The sequence below is a fragment of the Hermetia illucens genome, chromosome 1 (genome assembly GCF_905115235.1).
Source record: "Hermetia illucens chromosome 1, iHerIll2.2.curated.20191125, whole genome shotgun sequence".
NCBI classification, from domain to species: domain Eukaryota; kingdom Metazoa; phylum Arthropoda; class Insecta; order Diptera; family Stratiomyidae; genus Hermetia; species Hermetia illucens.
Window position 1 is genome coordinate 136,949,218 of NC_051849.1, and position 23,246 is coordinate 136,972,463.

General features: G+C 38.6%; 1 protein-coding gene across 1 annotated transcript in view; it reads left to right on the forward strand.

Moving 5' to 3' along the window:
* Positions 1 to 23,246, forward strand: part of LOC119649803 (1-phosphatidylinositol 4,5-bisphosphate phosphodiesterase classes I and II) — a 281,393-nt gene that overhangs the window by 85,992 nt on the left and 172,155 nt on the right. The window lies entirely within an intron of this gene.

Here is a 23,246-nt window from a genome sequence, read left to right on the forward strand (position 1 = left end):
CTAAGGTTAGATTATTGTATTCAAAATCTCTGAGCGGCGACTCTATCAGTTTACGCAATGCATTTTAGATAATGAAAGGAATGATTAAGAAACCGATTCCTAGACGACTTGCTGTTCATTACAGAGCGTGGATCAGTATTTAATAATAATAATCGTTGGCGCAACAATCCATGTTGGATCAGGGCCTTGAAGTGTGTAAGAGCACTTCACTGACTGATCTGAGGAAGTTATTTCGTTGTTTTGGATTCTAAAAAGAGGTCGTTTTTCGGCTTCTATCATATACAGTCCCAATATTTTTTTTTCATAAAATATTGCCATGTGTATCAAATGAAAGGGCTCAATCAGTACTTTTCGAAACTAGTTCAATATTGGATATCGTGAGGGCTTAAAATATGACCATCAAAAGTGTAACAGGTCTCGTTCTCAGAACCTCTCCAACCGAAAAATCTGAAAAAAATCACAGTGGTACATCTCTACAAAATCTAGGCTTCAAAATACATTCGGTTCCGATATCTGCATAAATAAAGTTAATAATAACATATTTTAGAAATTTACTCGGCAACTTCCTTAAGTTCATGCTTGAACTACAAAATTTTGGATTTGTGTAAAGGACATAAGGCACCATTTGGCCAAGTTTGAAGAAAATCCAACTATTATTTACAAAGTTATAGAGGGTGAAACTTTGCCATTTGCTGTGAATTTCGTGTATTCTACAACGTATGACGTCATCATACCATATCAATTCGTCAATACCACAACAAAGTCAGCTGATATTAATGGGGGGTCACAAAGAAACATTTTAGGTTTTTGAGTCATTTGTATAGCAATATCAATTATCCAGACAGACATGTGTGTATGTAGGTATATATGCGTGCTAATGAAATTTGCGGGTAGTGTCTAATTGAGATAGATGACATTTGTACATTAAAACAACGGTATTCAATATACGTGCCATATATGTACATATATACACTTTTGTGCATGAAGTAAACCGGAAATATAGGTACGTTCAATTTATATACGTGCATGGATATGTACAGTATTCGGTAATAGACAGTTTGTTTGTTTAGGTTGAGAATAATATCTATGTCTGTATGTCTATTTACAGATGGAAAAATGTGCGTAGAAGTTTCTCACATATTTTAAGATGAACACAGAATCTTTATACCTGAAGCGCGAACTTCTGGTATTCTGACTTGTTTATGCCTTCATATGAGTGGAACTGGGGAAGGAACAGATCAAGTAATGATCGGACTGTACAATATCTAGGGAATATTGCGGGTGGGGTAGGACCTCCCATTTGAGCATTTCCAGGGAGAATTTAATGAGTTTGGTGAGACCGAGCGTAGTAATTGCATTAATAATTCACAGTAAAAGACACCAACAGCGCAACCTTCGCATCATGAACATTCTGTCACGGCGACGACGTAGAAGCATTAACGAGCAGTTCCCACATAATTCTTTTCTTTGGGTTACTATAATGAATCTATTTTCTACCATCCATGACGATTCGATGAAGAAACCTCTTTCCTTTTTACTGCGGGAGCAGTTCGCAGGTGAAAAAAAAACAACATTCCTTGACTTCAAATCAAAGGGAATCCAAGTTCCTTTGCTTTTGAATTTTTCCCAACGTACGCAATTGCTTGGAAATGACTTAGGGGGTAATTCCTGATGCTGGATCAAGCTCTTACGTTTGGCACGGATCCTCATCGATCAATGTCCCCATTTCAGCGTCTTCGAAGATTTTAGGCCTTCCGTCACGTCGACAATCATCAACATCGAAATTACCGTCTTTGAAGCAACGCAATCAATGACGGGACACTGTTTCACTTACAGCAGCACCTCTGTAAATTTTTCGGAGCTCTTGGATCGGCATAGTCGGCGTTTTTTTTGAATGAAATAAGATAATCAACACTTCTCGAAAATGAAGATTATTAGGCAAATCAAAATGCCAAAATCAAATCACCAATGTGTGCTACAGGCATCTATTTACAAACAACGAAAACTTAGTTGCAAAACTAATTTTAATTAATTATTAATTCAATTTGAGTATGGTATGGAGGTTATTTTTTAATGTGAATCGGTTGCAAGGTTTCTGAAAATGGGTCCGTGAAAGAAATAGTGAATTTATAACCCCCGTACTTTCTGCCTTTACAACAAATATTAAAAGACTGGCTTCAGAAAGGATTAATCGAGACCTTTCATTTGATACTCCATACGACTAAAATTGGGGAAAAAATAAGGTTTTGTTTCACTTAAAATTTTAAAAATTATCTTTAAAATTGAAATATCAAGCCAGTATGCATTTGTAAAGCGCATGATGTATGTGTTATGAAAGCGTATGGTTCGTGTGTTATTACTATCATTGGGCCAGAATATATACCAGTAGTGATACTAGTGCACATATTGGAAACATATGTTCACGGTAGCCGCAGATATATAAGGGATTTATATGTAGACGATTTAATCAGCATCACGAGATGAGAAGACTTTGTGACAACACATATTTTCACTGGCGTCTCTCGAAAATAAAGCTGCCGTATATTTTTCTCCATTGTCATTAGAGTTGCTTGGTTGCTTACCTTTAATCATAACTCCCTCACATATTAATGACGAATGCTTGAACTTACCCTGAAAGGAGGTGTATTGCCTGTCTGCAAATTTAAATTTGAGTGCTCAGATTTTGTTCAGTGAATTTTATTTGGCTGTGTTTATTTATTTCCAGTTTCAGGCAAAACGCGCATCGTAATAAGGAGATTATTATCATCGTTCCACTTCCTTCCGCGCACATCGGCCCTATATAACTTTTGTTTCTTATCTCATCCTCTACTCCTATCCCAAATTTCGTGCCAATCGGCCTTGGGCAAAAGAATTCGGAGATCACACCCAATTTTCAGCTCCAATGATTGGACTAATATGTTCTGACCTCCATCCCACCTCTGAATGCCTGTTGACCGGGATTATCTCTCTGCAAAAAACGCTCTGCTACAGAATGCCACTGGAATGCGGTATTAGCCAACATAAAATACAATTATAGGCATTCCTCATTAAGAGTGGAATCGACATCGTTCTTATTTTAGAGACTCATCTCATCGATAAATTATAATTAAATAACCCCCGACTACAGGCTCTACAATAAAAAGCACCCTGATGGCAAAGGTTATAGAGATCCAAGGATTCTTATTAAAATTCACTGTGCCAGGGAACAGTTCGCTAAAGACTCTATGCAAGCCAACCCTCAATCATGGTAGGTCTTCAAAGGGACTAGACTGAATAGATTGATATTTATTGCTTAAAACATGGTAAAGAAGTATACTCTAATGGACTTTGTTTTAATTTGTAACGAAACGCCACCTTAGGCGCAGAACAAGAACCCCATGTACCCTTCCTTCTCGACACAAAAATGGTTAATGCATAATGTCCCACGCCGACTCTATGTGCCTCTCCAATCGGTATACCTTACCGAACCTCAAGTCCATACACGGCACATTTCCTCCAAAAATGATTTCAGGCAGATCTTCTAGGAAGCTAGGAACGAAATTTTCTCCCATGTATCTCAATACCTTTCCAATTCGATGCATTATTATCTTAGAATTGTAATTATCTGCATAACATAAAAATTGAAGTTCGAATTTGGTGGGTTTTTAACTATAATCCGTTGTAAAAGTACCATTTAGTATATTTTTGTCACATTTTTTAATACGATAATTCTTCGGCTTGCGTCAACACTGATGCTAGAGCTCACGGCTATTTTCCCCTGGGGTAAAACCTATGCATTTGACCTGTTATGGAACGGCGTTTCAACCTACTGACCAATTGATCGCAGTAAAGTACCAGATCTTAGGGTAACGAAGAAAATAAAAGAAATCTAACCTAACTTATGGCTGCAGCTAGAAAGATCTGGAAGAAGTGTTAAAGAAGAAATATAAGGATCTAAATGCTTCCTTGAAAATCTAATGCCTTTTTGAATCGCGTATCATTGAGTTTGACGAGCGATGAAAATGGCAAAGTTCAGTTGGCGAATCTTGCGCGAATCATAAATCCGAATGTTGGACGTTAACTGGGCAAGAAAGGGTTCAATCTCTATTCAGTACTTGGAGGCATTTTTCAGGAGAAACATGGAACTTTCGAACAAGTTCATCAGTTGGCTTCCGAGCTAAGTTGTGCTTTAGAAGATAGAAAATACTGCTCTTCCGTGTTTCTTGATGTTGCACAGGTATTTGACAAGGTTGGCATGAAGGCGAGAATCCAACATCAAAGTTACTATTATTAACTTGATTGGAGCAGAGTAATTTGCGGCCCCAATACCGTATAGAGGCACGTCCATGATTTTTTCAAATTTTCCGATTCAGTAGTTTTTGAGAATGGGTGAATCATCGCCTTCGACCCCCTTCACTCCCCGCCTTTAAAACAAACTAAGACTCGTTTCGAAAAGAACTAATCGAGATCTTTCATTTGATACTGAACATGACTATATTCGGTCAAAAAAAATTGTACAGCCCCCTTTTACATGTGTGAGGATCGCCCTTAAACTCAACGCGGAAATATGCCACCCATTGCATGTGTTGGCGTTCACACTTCCCACATTTTCACCAAGTTTCGTGTCAATCTTGCAACGGCAGCATTACGTTTGAAAAGTTTCCCTCATCTGGACGGAGTCCCAGATAATTTTTCGGTAATACCCTTTCTGTCTTTCATCGAAAATTCTGCTTATCAATGGAAAATACATTTTGTTGTCATTTTCATTATATAATCCAATATTGTAGACAGTGTCAATCCCTATCTCCTTTCTTCATTGCGATGTTGCCTGGCACTTTTAATATTTGAAAATTTAAATATGAAAAGCTCCTTGCGCGATTAACTTTTTTTCGAATTTCCACTTAGGAAAAGTTTCATATTCGTTTGCACACATACATTTGCCGCCTAGGGATTTTGGAATTCATATTACATGACCATCACTAAACATATATTTGCGCTGGTATGCCACGAACAGTCTTAATCCTTTGGGATATATAAAATTTCCAGTGGGTAAGGGATGAATGCAAAGGAAATGGGAATTCGTGTGTGCTCCGGATATTTGCGCTCTTTTTAGGCTTGAGGATAGACGTGCAAAGCTGGGAGTTTTTATTCTGCATACATGAAGTTATCATATGGAAATGCCCGCTCAGCATTTCATATGCATTCATTAAAATGCAGGCGGCACTTCGCTAGCCAGAATATTTTGAGTTTTTATGCGATTGCATAGTTCTCCTTGATAATTTTTGCTTCCTTCCGACCGACTAAAAGCATGGAAAATTTTTTTCATCCACGTTTGCGTATAATTATCATACAAACTAAATTAACATGTCAAGTCCTCGCCATAACTTCTTGTCATAATCACTCCCTTCCTTTCTACAGCTCTTCACTGTCGCTCGCCGCTAGCACTAGCACAACGTGAGCTGACCAAACGTAACGAAGATGACTTTCAGAAATTCAACCACTAACATTCCGTCCTTTCGCATAAAAAATGGCTCAACTAATTTAAACACGTGTAAATTATTTACTCTATCCCGAAAACCTGTCAGCCTTGACGTCACTTTACTGTAAATGGGTCCTTTAGCCTTCCATTGGCACATGGAATAAGGACAAGAAAATGTAGAGCAAGAACAGGCGGAAAAAATAGCATGGGAACTGCGGTCACAAGTTATTAAAGGAACCTCGAACCCTAATTTCGCGCGAGGGGGTGGAAACTGAAAGCTATTTTATTGTATATGACCATTAGGGAAAATTTCAGCGGGTTTTCAATGGGAAATAGAGTAGTCGGTGGAGTAGACAGTCGCATGATGGAAAATGTCGACAACTTTGAAAGACTATCAATTGGAGGGAAGGGTGAAAAGATTAAATTCTGATGGTGACTTTGTAGACCCGAGTGGACGGTTCGGTTGGCCATTTTTCGGGACTGTTCTTTGCAGGCTGAATCTGAAAAATATTTGAAAATAGGGAGATCTATTTATTGCGTTGCATAATTTTAGGGATATACCTTGAAATTTTTTTTCGGGAATTTCGAAGGATTTTGATGTCTTCGTGTTGCGAATGTTGAATGCCTCGCTAAGCCGAAAGTTCTCGATAAATTATCATAGTTTGAAAAAAGCCCCTTTACAATATTTGCAACACTAACAGATGTGATAGCTCCGGTCGCTTGATGTTTGCTCCGTCCTGCAAAAGCGAAAAATCAAATTACAGTTTGATCTAAAAATAAGTCCGATCGTCCCCATTTAGCTTTCAGTTTGAACCTCTAGAGGAGTTGTTTGCTTTCTGTCTACAATTTTGTGCGATTGTTTTTTACGCGGCGCTTCTTGTATGCTTTTTTTAAATACTATACTAATTTGATTTTCGGTCAGAAGTGAGACACATCGTGGATATCCAGATCGATGAAACTATAGATTTGAAATTCCAATGGCTTGATAGATACAGTTTTGAGAAGGTATTCAGTTTCTTAAGGCACTTCCAGTCGGAGGTTCCCCTGGTTGGATTTAAATTACCATGTTCTGCCTCCTACTGTTCCTTTAGATGTTGAAATATGCTGATGTACTTTCCCACTGGCTCAACGTTTTTTCTTTAGCCTAAAAGCCATGCCCTTTCAATTCGTCTCATTTGAGCCTCAAATCTATAGGTGAGTTAAAGCTTTGTCACGTTTTTGGAATCACTATTGCAGGGTATCGCCTGGAAAGCATGTCGATATTTCTTCGGCTTATACAGTGCCAATACCTTATTAATCATCTTTGATGGCAAGTATTTAAGTTTGCACTTTCTATGGGATTGCGCTGGGAAGGGTTCCTCAAGTGTTTGAAGTAAGCTCGTAGAGTAGGGTCTTGCTAATTCTGATTTTGGTAGCGGTCTTTCGACATGACATTTACATGTGAGTGTGGGGTACAATGTGACCTCCAAATACTTGGAGTTCAATCGCGTTCTAAAATTACATTTTGAACTCTACTTATAGCGAGCAATGGTGAAACTCATACGCCTGTTAGCAGCTAAGCCTATTTTAGCCGGGATGGTTAAAATTCCTTACTAAGGCTTCCCTGCTTGACGTAACAGCCATTAAAGGGGATAGCAACCTACAAATTTCGAAACTTTATTGCTATTGAAACGTCAATAACTCCTTAGCTAGCGATTAATCTCATGACTACAACCTTGGCTATCGAAAGCGGACTATGATTACTTTCTGAAATATGTCCACGCTCCTAGAAAGCTGGATTTCTCTAACTCGAGCGAGAATTCCAACAATATAAGCCGGACATTCTGAGCCTTAGCGAAGTAAGATCGTGAGCCTCTGTAGAATACTCCTCCCTCTTTTGCGCCAAGGTGTTTTTGTACTCTGGAAAACTAAGTAGTAGCAGACGCGACTGGTGTCGAGTTATTTCTGACGGCTTTCGCAGGGCGCGTTCCTTTGAAGGATACAAAATTCCGGTTCAGACTAAGGAGTATAACATGCTATGCTATGCACCATCTTAAAATTTTATCAAAAACTATCCAAGTGAAAAATCAAGAAGCTCTCCCTGTGTGGTACCTACGGCTCAAAATATATTTCAAGCCGAAATCTGCCTAAAACAAGTTAATATTGCTATATTTTTTGTTGGAAACCCCCTTAAGTTATTCCTAGAATCATAGAATTCTGCAGTAATATAATCTTTGATATAAAGATGATATTACCTACTAGATTTTGGAAACCGCACTATTGGTTATAAAGTTATAATAGGTTAGAGTTGTTTGAAATAATAAAAACTTGTTATTCGCTAGTGTTGATTTATATTTTGCAAATTCCGATATCACGGGAACCACTTGTTCCCCTCATCAGTGCTAACAAGTCTTGGACTTGTTAGCTGGCTGCGAATCCCTTTACATATAGCGTGGCACCATTGTGCCATGTTAAAGAAGGGTGCAGCATTTTTTCGACAGAATATAGTCATGTGGGTTATCAAATGAAAGGGCTCGATCAGTGCTTTTCAAAACTGATCTTATTTTTGATACTGGGTGAAAAATAGGGGGTGAGGGCTGAAAATGTGCCTCCCAAAAAGTGAAACAGGTCTCGTTCTCAGAACTTATCTTAACCGAAAAATTTAAAAAAAAATATATAAGGGATAATAATATAAATTTCAAATGAATTTGATGGTAATCCAACTATTAATAACAAAGTTACAGAAGGTAAATTTTTTTTCATTTGATCTGAATTTACTGCATTCTAGAACGTGTTTGACGGTATCATCATATATCGATACATCAAAACCACAACAATGTGAGCTCATATGAATGAAGGTCCAAAAAGGAATATCTTCTCTTCCTGCTTATTTTTTTTTATTGATTTATATATATGTATGTATGCCGGCAATGCCTAATTCATATAGATATATTTGCATAGTAGTACCAGCGGCATTCAATATACGTACAGTATATATACATATGTATGCTTTTGTGCACGAAGTTAATCGTAAATATGCGTACGATCAATTTATAAACGTACATGTATGTGTGCAGTATTCATAAATAGGCAATACTTGTTTGTTTGAGGTGAGCATAATATGTTAGCAATTTGTACATACATGTCCATATATATATTCCTTGCAGTTTGAAAAAAAATATGAAGGAATATTTTGAATTATCTATACACGAATGGAAAAATGTCCAAAAAAAGATTCTCGCATGCACAACGTTTACATCCGTAGCGTCCAACTTCCGATATTTCGACTTGTTTCTTTCTTACAAATCTATTTTCGATTGACGATCTAAGGGGGATACTACTTGTTGACCTGTTCGCTTGTTAAACAAGATTACTTGTAGAGATGTTCTGGGGAAACGGGGGCCGTTTAGTATTTAAAAAAAAAATTATTTTCTAAAGCAGTAAATGTGTGTATGACGTTTACTTTGAAAACGCGTGCATATTTCGAATCTTCCAAGCACATTTTTTCAAACGGGCTTTTTCAAAACTACGTTATTAAGAAAGAAAGAATTTCATTAAAATCAATTCAATGTCTGTTTGTTCGTCTATCTGTTTGTCTGTCTGTCTATCTGTCTGGCACATCCGATTTACTCGGAAACGGCTTACCCTATTGTCACGAAATTGGGTGAAAACGTGTGGTTTGCGAGTCCCTTTACGTTTAGCATCGCTCCTCATATATTCGAAATGGGATTGTCAAAACTTTTTTCCACATAATATGGTCATGTGCGAAACGAGAGGGCTCAATTAGTACTTTTCGAAATTGGTTCTATTTTTGATATTGGATTCAAATAGAGGAGTGTGAAAATGTGGCTCCCAAAAAGTGAAACAGGTCTCCTCAGAATCTAACAAACCGGAAAATCTGAAAAGAATCGCAATGATGCATCTATATGAAATCTAGGGCTTAAAGTACATTCCATTCCGATCCTGCTTAAATAAAGTAAATAATAGCATATTACCATATTTTAGAAATTTACCCGAAAGGCCCAGGCCCCAGGTTCATAATAGAATTAAAAAATTGTCCATCACGATAAGTGGTAAGATATCATTCTGAGTTTGAAGTAGATCCAGCTATTATTAACAAAGTAATAGATGGTCAAGTTTACTATTTCACGTGAATTTATTGCGTTTTAAGTCGTACACCTCATCATCAAGCTCATTTCCCTGTTTAGCTTTTTTTAATCATTTTTATATCAGTATCAATTTTTCGAGATAGACATATATTTGTATATACCAATGAAATTAGCGGGTAGTATACAACTAAGATGGATATGTATAGTACGTAAGTTAGTATCATAAGTTTTCAATGTACGTACATTTGTATAATATACTCTCACGGGCAGGTAAATAAGAAGAGCTACTACATAGAGCATAAATATATCGTAATTCAACAATTATTAGGCGGTTTATGTTGTTAAAATCAATGCATTAGCTCCACCTCAAGTACAATATTTGTTGAATTATTAGAAAAAATATGAAAAATATGAAAATATGAAGAATATAAATTTTTACAAGAAAGGGAATGAACTATAAAGAGACAACCCTGGACACATAAATAAGAACATTTGATGTTCCCGGTGTGTTTCGCTACCTTTAGGCCTGCATAATTATTGGAGAAATTTTTCGTAACTACTTCTCTCCTTCAAGTCCTTCGCACGGCAGATGAACACTGCCTAACTTTCACCTTCTCTTTAAATGGTGTGGGCGTAGCAAAGGAGCTCTCCTAGCTATTCTTCCGAGCCGATTTTCTGACTGCTTGCTCCCGAATCGTTCTAGAAGATACCACATCGTTTACTTCGGCAGCAATACTCCTTGAAGGCATGAAAGGGTGTTTTTTAACGAGGGAACTTATTTGACGATCGGTGGCTTTTTGTCACATTTTAATTTATGGTCTTAATGTTTTGGTGGCATAAGGGCACTGCGCACAAAATAAAAGGACCGATCTAACGAACTATTAACAGCACATATCATAAAGCGTTTTCACTTAAGTTTTTAGACCAGCTTTTTTTCTGGCGAGGAATGCTTAACGCGCCCCACATAAAATGCAATTTTACTTATTATACCGAATAATAATTTTACTTCAGCCGAAAATTGAAAGAGTTCATATAAATTATTTAAATATACCAAAATTTTAATGAAATGGTATTTGTTCTTATTTATACGTGCACCTGTAAAACTCACGTGTTGCAGAAAAGTACACACCAAACACAAATAAGGACAAATCCTCTGTTGGGTTCTAATTAATATAATAATGCCGGAAGCAAAGATTTAAGAAAAATTCATCTCATGTTTACACCAAATCCATTTTCAAGATATGCAGTTTCATAAGCGCCATCACTCCCGGCTGCCTGAAATGCTCTTAAGCGTCTCACCCACGACTTCCCGAGACGTGCGCACTCATCCTCTACTATTCTGCGCCAAGTGTCCTTGCACGACCCAATCGGCCATCTTGGGAGAGTGGATCTCATTTACGACGTAGCCTGCACTGAAATTGTCGCCCTCCTTAATGTGCGACTTATCCACTGTCATTTTCGTCTTCCCATCACATCACGTACGAGTGCCGGGCCTATGCATCAATCATGTTTTTGGATTGAGATAGTGTCAGGCTACTCAGGTACTTCTATGATACGACGCAGACAGGTATTGACGAAAGCTTTTAGCTTTTGAGTAAGAGTGTAGTTCACTTTCCATGTGCTACTCCCATATAACAACACAGAAAGAACACTAGCACAGAAATTTTATAAATTTGCCAATTAACCAGCGTTTTGTCGTTTAGGAATTTGTGGTAGAGGCGTTTTTTTCACGGGTTTCACGGCAATTAACGGTCGATTTTGAGGCGCGATGGTGCCATAAGGAGCGGCTTTGCAGTCAGTGACGGTTATTAAATGTCACCGTCTTATGAGAATATAATCGATTTGCGTTTAATTACAAGGTCATGGGTATCTACCCTCATTGCCCCCTTCAAACCTTTTTCTTTTTACCTACATGATCATTAACGCCGCCTGCAATTATTACGTATTGCGTACGTGAGCTACCAAAATAGTGTGATGTGCCACCTTATGTGGTTGTTGCCAGTCCACTTGGCAATCCCTTACTCTTCATTCTTTGTAAATTAGTTTATGGTTAGTCGGAGCAGCTAAATGCCAAAACTCCAGACTAACCAGCTATGGGAGCAGCAATTGCCTGAACTCCACAATGATCTAGTCAAGCAGCGTAAATTTTGGGAGCAGCAAATTGCCTGGACTCCACAGAATAAAACACGTTAGGCTTGTGTTCGATAGTTCCAACGAACTATGTATTTTTAATTTATATTTCCTATTTTATACAATTTTAACCTATACTTAGTAGGCCGGCACATATGAATTTACAGTATTTTAGAGAAAATATTACATAGTAGGCAATGATAATGTGGATAAGTTTACAGTATTTTACAATAGAGAAGTTTATAACCATTTTTAACGCGTTTGCGTTCTGTCGCAGTTGCGTTTTTTCCGAAGAGCTCCCGCGCATTCCTCGGTGTTTTCAGTTAGAGTAACAATATTTAACGCCGTCTGTGCGTCAAAAAGGCTTGCTCATTTCTCTCTAGGACCGGGACGCGTCCTGTCCCATTGACTGAGGTGAACGACCTACCATTTTGCCGAGACTTATGAATCAACCCAATCATTTTGTTTTTAACGACAGTGGAAAATACATTGCCTCAAATCCTCCTCCTTTACCTGAGCTTGTATATATGTAAATAGCATAGCGGAGCTTTTGGAATTTAATCTTTGAAGGCGCTGGTGTTTGGTAGGGAATAGCCTGTCAGTATTGTCGCCCAAAAACCGTAGATGCAAATCGGTCGTCCGTCCACAGTCACAACAGCGTTAAACAAGTCGAGAAACCGGAAGCTGGACGCTTCAGGTACGAAAGGTTTTGTGTTTTTCTTAGTATAATACGTAGCACGTAATATATCCATTTATTATGTAAGAGTATCGGGTGATATTGACATTCATAGTATTCAATTTTCAAAGAAGAAACAACTTTGACGTATTATAACTTTGTTAGTAATAGTGCGATTTCCACCAAACTGGGAGGATCATGCTTTATTAACTTTATTTGAACCGATATCGGTATGGAGGGTATTTCGGAGGCTAGGCACCATATAGCAGCAGCCTCTTGATTTTTTCAAATTTTCCGGTTGAGTAATTTCTGAGAATGGCACCGTTAAAGAAATGATCACTTTCAATCCCCGCACTCCTCGGTTTTTCAGCAAATATCGAAACTAAGACCGCCTTCAGAAAGTACTAACCGAGGCCTTTCATTTGATACTCCACATGGTTATATTTGATAAAAAGAAAATTCACCCTCCCCTTTTGCATGTATGGGGATGTAATAGGATGTAACTCACTGTATGTGGGAGCGTTAACAGTTTCCATCTTTCCACCAAATTTGGTATCATTCATTATAACCATCTTCGAGGAAAATGCGTGCGACGGACAAACAGACAGACAGTAAGCGGATGTTAATAAGGTTTTGTTTTACACAAAACCTTAAAAATGCTTGTTGCTTGCAAATTCTCAAATTATAATAATTTTGGAAAAGTATTTTGTGGACGGTTGAGAGTCCCTTCATATTTCATGAATATTATGGAAGGTAGCACATGTGACTAGATCAGAACATGCGAAAACAGGAGGTTATAAGGCGAACCCAAGAACACAGTAGCGTCTCGATAATGTTTTCGGGGTTTATGTCGCATTGTGGGGCTGGAGATTTAGTTCCTATCACTGGCGGTAATCTGGCATCGAATTTTTACATCCCAATATAAACGAACTTTTAAACAAAAATGATTAAATCCTTCGGCATCCGCGCGACAAAAAAAAAGACTTGAATGGAGTCAAAGTTGAAACATTTGATTGACCCCCGCAAAGCTCCGAACTAGAACATGTTTGATCATTCACAAAAAGTAATCATGTAACTGATACTTTGGAAAAAGAAAGCCGAAACAATAAAAGAAATTAAAAGTATTTGGGGCACACTCTCAGTCAATTTAAAACAAGTCGGGAAACCGGAAGCTAGACGCTTCAGGTATGAAAGGTTTTGTATATTTCTTTTATAAAGAAATTTGGGTGTGCATTTGTCCCATTAGCATGTAGCACGTAAAATATGCATATATTATGTGAAAATATTCACTTTCAAGTGATATTGACATTCATAGTCTTAAATTTGCAGAGGAGCGACAGTTTTGACCTAGTATAACTTTGTTAGTAATAGTGGGATTTTCACCAAATTTGGCAGGATTATGCTCTATGCTGTAGTTTATATTGCTGTAATTTTGTGGTTCTAGGGTGAACTTAAGGGGGGTTTTTCTGCTAATTACTAAAAATTATAGTAATGTACTATTATTAACTTTATTTGAACAGGTATCCGTATGGAGGGTATTTCGGAGCCTAAGTACCACATAGTGGCAGCCCCCTGCGTTTTTTTTAGATTTTTCGGTTGGATAGTTTCTGAGAACGGGTTCGTTAAAGAAATGATCACTTTCAACCCCCCGCACTCCCCACTTTTTCAACAAATGTCAAAACTAAGACGGCTTCGAAAATTACTAACCGAGACCTTTAATTTGATACCCCACATGACTATATTTGATAAAAAAAAATGAATACCCCCCTTTTGCATGTATGGAGACCCCACTTAAATTCGAAGTAAAAGGATATAACTCACTATATGCGTGAGCGTTCACAGTTTCCACCTTTCTACCAAATTTGGTGTCAATCGCTATAACCGTCTCCGAGAAAAATGCGTGTGACGGACAGACAGACAGACAGTAAACCGACTTTAATAAGGTTTTGTGTTTACAGAATATAGGCAAAGTGATTTTTTGATATTCGGAGTCGTTCAGAAATTATAGTATTAAATACATAATAAGTCACATGTCAGATTTATGCCGATCGCCGTAATAAACCGCGTATTTATTGGTCCGAGTGACGTTCGAATGACTTCGCTAAATGGACAAGAATTGAAGCCAAGGCTGTACATGTGTTTCTTGAAGAAACCTAACGTTTATGGGCTAGGTATAGCAAATTAGTGATCAGTTAAGATTTTATGGCTAAAAATCACATTCTACTTTTTAAATGCGTTTTTATCGAAACTGCATGTTGAAAATCTACTGCCACCATAGCCCAAAGTCTATCCAACGAAATTCTTTGCAATTTTCACCATTTATTCAGAACATATTGGGTTTGCGAAAAAGAAATGTCGTATTTTGTCGATACACGGCGACACTGAAACATATCTTGTGTTGTACTTACCGCATCGGGTCATACTATACGGCGATTTGAAGACGACAATCTGTGCTACAAGTGTCTCTTTGACAGTGTTGTGATCGTACGTTTCAGTCTCAAGTTATAGCGTGTCAAAGATGGAGTCCACCAAGCAAGAAATTCATCATATTTTACGTTTTTACTACCTGAGAGGTAAAAATGCAACGAAGGCGGCCGAAGAAATTAGTGAAGATGCTGTAACGAATCGCAGAGCACAGTGTTGATTCGATCGACTTCGTACTGGTACGCCAATCGCCGTAGAAAGCGATAAAATCGTCAAAATCATCCAAGTAGACCGACATGTGAGCATTCGCTCGATTGGCCAGGAACAGGGTATAGACCATAAAACCGTTTGGAACCATTTACAGAAGATTGGAAAAAGCTTGATGTTTGGGTGTCACACGAGTTGATGCAAAAAAATCTCTTGGACCGAATCAACGCCTGCGATGCACTCCTGAAACAGATCGAATTTGATCCATTTTTGAAGCGAATGGTGACTGGTGATGAAAAGTGGATCACGTACGACAACCACCAGCGAAAAAGATCGTGGTCGAAGCGCGGCGAGCTGGTTCAAACCATCGCCAAGTCCGGATTGATGGCCAAGAAGGTTTTACTGTGTGTTTGATGGGATTGGAAGGGAATCATCCACCATGAGCTGCTCAACTATGGCCAGACCCTCAGGGGGGAGGGGGGGGGGGGGGGGGTTAATGAAGTTGCCTTCTAAATGGCAGCAAGGTTGCGAACAAAATGGCGCATATTTGACTTAAATCGGATAATTCTAAGTATGTTAATAAAGCGGCAAATTTCGATCACAAATACAGCATTTCTTTTTCCCCAACCCAATATTACGCAAACAAGGAAAATTGCGATTGATTCAGTAGTTTTTTTATTCATTAAAGAGCCTTAAAAAACATCAAAATTCACAAAAAAAGCTTAATACGGCGCCAAAAATGTTTTTAATATTTTTTAATAACCCTAGTTTGCGGACTGTAGTTAGGTCTACACGTTAAAATGCCGTTTACTCTTTTTCTTTAAGATGATCGCAGTGCCCTCTAGCGGGGCAGCAGAAAAACATCTTTTTTGGAAGATGGGTGTATAAACTGCTCTGTATTTCAATAACAAACTACGCTATCGGGCTGGAAAAATTACTAAGCATGGTCAAGATATTAATAAATATATGGTGAAAAATTCGTATTTGTATTTTTATCCAGTTCTTCACAAAAACCTTCTAAAAACGCGAAAAAAACATGAGATGACTCCTTAAGAATCGTTCCTAGTATTCTTCATACTAATATGAATAGAAACTACTTTCAACAATATAACGGTAATGTAAAATAATCACATGCGAAGTTAACATTTTTTGGAAAATATGATATGTTGAAATAATTATGCCCACCTGTAGATTTGTTATTAGTGTAAATGCGGTTTGCACAGCATTATTTAGCATAATTTCAGTCTTGTTGCTCGTCCACATTTCCATCTTTGGTCCTAAGCCCACAAATTATTATACATTGCAATTTTCAACTAAAATTTACATAGAACATTTCATTTTAATCGAAGAAGGAACCAGAGGAGTTTGTATTTATGGAATAAATCCGGAGATTTATACAACACACATTTTTCACAGAACACTTCAAGAACACCTGTTTTCCATTTACAGTCAAGAGAATCAAGAAAATCTGCCTAATTTCGGCAATGGCGAACATTTGTCTAATTAGGCTCTAATTCACATTGTGAAAATCTTCGGAGTCCCAGAATGCCCAACCCTTGCCCAATCACTACCTAATTTGGATTTGGTTCGGTTTGCCGAATGACGGCATTGCTCGGTCCTAATTAGGCATGCCACATTTCGGAAAACTCACTCCGCCCCTATTCACATTTCAGTAGTCTGGAATAAATCCGAAAAGACATTCGAGGGGGCTAGTAGACGCAAGTACAAGGTGTAAACTATATTTGATAAGTCGATACCAATGCTAATACTGACCCAAAGGCCTAATTTGAAAAGTTTTGCCAGTTAGTTGGAACTTCACAGGGTCTTTCCCATTGTATATGGGTTCAGGAAGTCCACTTTCAGCCAGCGCTTTCGATTATATCTCCTGGACCAAATTGAACTGCTTATTTTTCACCTGCAGCGAAAGTTTCTGATGACGTCGATAGTTTAAAAGGCAATTAGTTGATGTTTAGGCTCCCCTTTTTGACAGTGAAAAGGTTGCTGTGGGTGCCACCTCACTTTATAAAGATTCGTGGTTAACAATCGTCAAAAAAGTCCTAGCACCGGATGGCATGATGCCAAAACGCTCTGGTCTTTCTATTGTGGAATCATATTCTTGGTAGACTAATGTCTCAGCCTCTATACCCCGAATGGTGTCAAGTGCATCGCGTAGTTATCAGAATCATTTCGTTCAGTGGATCGAATTCAAAACTTCTAAATTAAAGTATAATTAGCAAGTAAAAATGAAAAGAAATCTGAACTGCCATTGTCGGAGTTTAAAAATTGGAATATATTTTGAAGAAATTTTTAAATTCGGGAGCACTGCCCTCTGGGAGATAGGGATGGATCAATTTTCTGAAAGTCATTTCTACTATTTTATGGTCTTATTTTTCTTCTAGTATAGTTGATGCTGACCCTTTGTGATGAGAGGGATGGTTTCAGAACGACGGAAATAGGCTCGAGAGTTTGTTTCCTGTCAATCAATTTTGCTGACATTGTAGTAAAATAGAGACACGTGGAACTAGTGACCAACCAATCAATGATTCTCATCAATAGAGGCCCAATCATGTAATCGTATTAGGTAAAAAAACAACCAGTAATTTTAGGGACAGATTCCTTCAACAGGAAGTATGCTTAACCAACTCGGAATTGAGCTCTTTACAATCCCTCATTAATGCCAAGGACATATTGAACAAAGGTAAGCTAACTAACAGACACTAGAAATATCCTCAAGGGCATTCAGCACCACCCAGTCATTTTCTACTTTTCCTTCTCACCCTACCGTTCTTTCTTTCGTCTTAGTAATAGAGGCCATTATCGCACCTCCCGAGAATCGACTACGAAAAGTATAAATTTTCTACTTTACCGATGTCTCGGTTGAAAGTATTTTGGGCATGCAAGCGATTTCTTTATACAACACGTCCGTCGTCAGCGTTGTCGGTTGTTTTGAATGTTGCGCTGTCCCCGCTTTTTAGGTTAATGCTTAACGTCGCAGAATGAACAGAAGAACCCAACCCGTGCGGCGGTGCTGGAAAGGGATGAACCCATTTCAACGACCCAACGGCTAGAAATAGAAACCTTTTTCCTATTTCGACGTTTCCTCCCGCGCCTTACGCTTCGACCTCTTGGCGGATTAATAACACTTGATTAGGCAAATAGAGGAAAGGAGGATGCGATTGAAAAAAGAATGGGCGGATGAGGGGTTGGACTGGTGTGGCTTGAAGGGTGTTTTTGTTTGAGCACCATTGGATTTTGTTTCAAGGATATATTTAAGAAAATGGTGACGGGAATTAAAGTATTGATTGGAAGTCACCTCCGAAGTGGAATGTGCTGTGGGAAACTCCCTTGCGATTATTTGTTTTTCGTTTGCTATGACTTGGGTTTGGGTGTATGTTAGCTTGTTGGCCTTGTTTTCCTGTTGAAGTGCATGTTTTTATTCATTCCAAGTTACTTGTCTAAGTGAAACGTTATTTTGTTGCAATACATAGTTTGTTCACGCTGCTGGTAAGTTAGTTTTGCCTTGACGAGAATCTAGCCAGTAGAATGCTTTTTGAAACCAGGTCGTATGTATGCATTGCCGAATTTTCCAGCGGAAATCCGAAAAATAATGGCTAAACTGAGTAATTTGCCCAAACAATTTAGTTCAGTGTGACATCGCGATGCCATGTTGAATTTATAGATTCGAACCTTTTTAGATGCGTTTCTGTTTCTACAAGTGGTTACATTTCACTGAGGAGATATATGGTATGCCTTTTCAGCAATTATACGGTTCTCAGATTCTCAATGCTTCTGCTTGAAAAGCACTGACGTGAGGCGGGAAGCTACAAAAGTCTCAGATACTATTTGTTTGTAGTTTATTTTGGATCCATCAATAACGACCATAATGGAATTTTCGTGGTGAAACCTTTAATAAGTCTAAATCTGGTAATACAGTTGGTCAGAGTTGCTCCAAGTTGGCTAATCTAGTAGCTCCAGGATATTGTTGTGCGCATAAGACTGTTCTGTAACATCCAGATTCTCGTAGTTGGGCAGCATTGCATGCTACGGGCTATTTAATATGGTGATCGAAGGGAAGGAGTTGTAATAAAATATTTAGCACATTTATAGGCTATACAAGTGTAGTGGCCACGGCTTCGAAACGAGAGCGGGATTTCATACGCCTTTTCGAGATTATTTTGACAAAATAATGCATTCTATAGTGTGTAATTATCTTAAATTTCGCCGCATATTGCACATTATTGAATGCATTTGAGCGAAATGATCGTGACAGAAGAGAATGATCTGTCGTATCCGTCAACGCTGGGAGACTCGAAAACCCTTTAAAGTACTCCCCCATAATAGAAGTTAAGAAGTGGAATCGCCATTTTGCCGGTTAAGATCTTAAACCACAAGGGAAATTTTCTGGCTAATGAGGTAACATGACCTCTGGAAGTTCAAGGTGATTCGAGCGAGGCGGTGAATGGCGGGGAATTTTTCGGAGAACAAAGCAAATAGGAGAACTTCAGTTTTTGGGAACGGAGTTACATCGAACGGGAAGTCAGTGCTTTTGTGTTTTGCGCGATTTTCTTTTTTTCAATGAAGGGAAACTTATCTCAAGGACCCATTCACATTCCTGAGCCTGGCTAACACAGAGGCATGCAAGCACGTGTGGACCGGGCGCTCCGATAGAGCTTCAGTACTTTCGGTCAGTTTTTTTTTAGGTTTTTGGGATAGCTTTTCCCTCTAGGTCGTCTTTGGTCACTCAGGATGGCCGTTTGATCACTACACAAGCAAAGCGCGACAAATGCCGCTATTTGTTTGCTGTATAGGTTCGATGCCTTGTAGCCAGAGCCGTAGAGAGGAAATCCGGGCCCGGAGTGAAAATTATAAGGGCCTGGGGTTAAAATTATGCGGGCGCTCATATTATCCCTTTTTTCATTGAAATTTCAATGTCGAGCCACAATGATAATTCCGGATCCGGGGGGAATCCCCCCTGCTGACACCCTTCTTGTCAGACCTGCTTGTAGCGTTTAATCAGCATATGCCGTAACAGAATGCCATAAATGAATTTGAAGCATACTATGCCTAGGTAGCCCGAAAGGAACATCTTTAGTTGCAGCCCCTTTTTACTCTCGAAGCTAATTTAAGTCCAGGATTTCTAGCTTCTTGGTTTTATTTGCAGTTTTGGACATGCAAGCGATTTCTTTATACAACACGTCCGTCGTCAGCGTTGTCAGTTGTTTTGAATGTTGCGATGTCCCTGATTTTTAGGTTAATGCTTAACGTTGCAGAATGAACAGAAGATCCCAACACGCGCGGTGGTGCTGGAAAGGGAAATTCAGGTTCAGATTCTTCGGTTGGGTAGTTTCTGAAAATGGTTCGTGAAATTGGTGACCATCTTTCAGCGCCCGACCTCCCCTCTTTTGCATGAAATGCCCGAAATTAGACAAGCATTGAAAAGTACTAATTGAGGCCTTTTATTTGATACGCCACATGACTATATTCGGTGATTTTAATAAGGTTTTGTTCTATACAACGACGACGATTTTCAGGCAAATTTATTTTATTTCCTTCAAAATAACATCCGGACAAACAGTGTGGCGTGAAACAAAACTTCGTTAAAATCTATTCAACGTCTGTCTGTCACAGACATGGTATATGATATTTGCGAAGGGAGGAGTAATCTTTTTTTTACAGAACATAGTCCTATGGGGTATCAAATGAAAGGGCTCAATTAGTACTTCTCGTAAAGAAGTGTATTTCAGATATTGGGTGAAACACTGGGGAGTGAGTACTCGAAGTGAGTGTTCCAAAAAGTGAATCAGGTCTCGTTGTTAGAAGTCCAAACGACAAATCTGAAAAAATCAAAATTTGGCAATAATGAATGGTATCACCCTCTTGCTAGTCAGTTGGGGTAAACTGAAGACTAGAATTAGTGCACAAAAACGTTGCCATGATCGTCGTTTAACCGAACTTATAATCTTGTTCAGAGCCAATTCAGAGTGCCCTTGCATCCACGTGTTCGCAATGCTGCAATAATTTGTTTAGCTTGTCAACCACACTAGTCGAAAATTATAGCATATGTATACGTAACCTACGATTTATTAATTCTATTGTCTTTTCTTCCGTTAACTAAAGTAGTTCTAACCAATGTTGAATCCTCGGATGGTCTGTCAGTTTTGATTGTTTAGGCGGTCTGTGATCGAATGAAAATGGTCGAATGGCCAACCGGCCAGTCATGTTTGTCTGTGAGGGATAATTTTATGGGCATCTTTATTGTTAATGAACATTTTGGATAAATGCTCATACACAAAACTATCTCAAATTCTCGTCTCAAGGCCAGAGGTCCAGAGTTGGACTAATGATGGTGTAACTGTCAGGCCAAACTAAACGTGGATGGGGGGCTATGCCTTTACAAAAACACGGCCATTCTATTCGCCCGACGTTCAGTTGATCGAAAAGGATGTTTAAGCCTGCGGTGAATCGAGGTACCCCAATAAAGCTGAGATAGCCAAGCTAGGAGATTTTTCCATCAAATGAAATCTGCCAGGACGCAATGATAGTACAATCACAATCTGCTGAAATGAAGTTAAAAGGATGTGATTGTAAATAGTTACAGTTAAGTTAGATAATGTTGATTTTATTGATAGTCTTCATAATTGTAACAATGTCGTTATACACAATCTTTGTTCGCTGATCGAACTGGAAAACGTTGACAGAAAACTCCTTTGTTTGAAAATTGAAATTGAGTGAATCACGGTCGTGTTAAATCTTTCACTCGTTCCATGTTGAGCGCCACTTGTAATGTATAAGGATGCTTAGAAAATCCGGTGGAGGCTACCGTTTATGTATGTTCCTTACATCACCTACTTCCTTTCTCAATTATTCAGACTATGAGGGTCTTCTCTTTTCCCAAGCTTTAGACGTTTGTAACTTGACATCCATTTTAAAGAGCTTATGACGAATGTAGGGAGGTTCCGCGTGCCCATCGAAAAGATGTGGATGCGCACTTTGGGTTGCCCTTAATCTATGTACCTGTAACCTTTGGAACACGGCAGATACTAGATATATTATGGAAAACCAGAAAGCACGCAATTTAAAGTTGACATTTTTGCTGGAGCACCCTGTACGGAATTTAACCTTTGAGTATGACGTCAGCTGAATGTAAACACAACATGATAACTTTCCCGGCAGCATAATTTCCAACAAGTGAGTTTTTTCCACAAATTAATTTTGCTGCTTGTTGACAAGATTCGCAATAAGAATTCGGCTTGCTTGTTCCTATGGAAATGTCGCTTTTTACAAGGCTCTTTAGGGATATACAGAAGAATTATATGCACACATTGGTACGTTACTCTTGTACATGTACTTTCGCTTTTCAACAGTTGACTGCGTCGTCCGTAATTCTAACACTAAAGCCAACCTCCATGAAGAAAGGAGGATGAAAGTGAAGAAAAAAACATAACCGTAAACATTTATAATCCCCACTATTCGCTGTACCTCTGCTAACTTTTACTTTTTATCATTCTTAAGCTTAAATTTTCCCTGGGCAACCGTTCTGAGAAATTTATTCGAAGGAGTTTTGTGTTTAAGTTAAAGAGGAAAATCATGTTACAGGTTTCGCTTCATACATAATAAATATAGGAAAAAAACAAGAACATGTTTGGCTTGATGCTGCGGCTGGCAGGCGGCGTAACTTTTGCCTGAATTTAAAAAGGAATGAAACAGAGGACGGAAGCCTACTCAAGTACAGATGCGATTTTCGGGGGCGGACAAACGGGGCGAAAGCCCACACGGAATACATGATTACGGTCCGGAAATTTTGTCGTGTTGTATTCTTCCTTTAATAAATATTGTCCTTCCACGAAATGGTTGAAGAAACTTTAAAAAGTGCGAAGGTTACGTAATAGACTTGTAAAACGTAGAAAGGATTCCGTCGACTGTATTCAGTGGGCAACTAGCTGATTTTGTATGAACTACGCGGCCAGGGGAATGCGGACGTGATAGTGTACTTGCGGAGGCTATAGTATGCATCTAAGGTGCATGATTTCTATAAAGAATTTGTGTAACGTGATTCCTATTCCACTGGAAGTCAGGAGGAATGATTGATCTTTCAAAGAGGAATGTCCATTATATGTGCAGGCCGTTGATTGTCCATTGATAACAAATAAGCGTGACATAAGTCGAGTTTGCAGTGATGTTGAGCCTCAATGCCCACTGCGTATATAACTATGAAGGCACAAGGTAAGTTCCACTGTTCCGCTGGATATTTCAGGCGATGAAT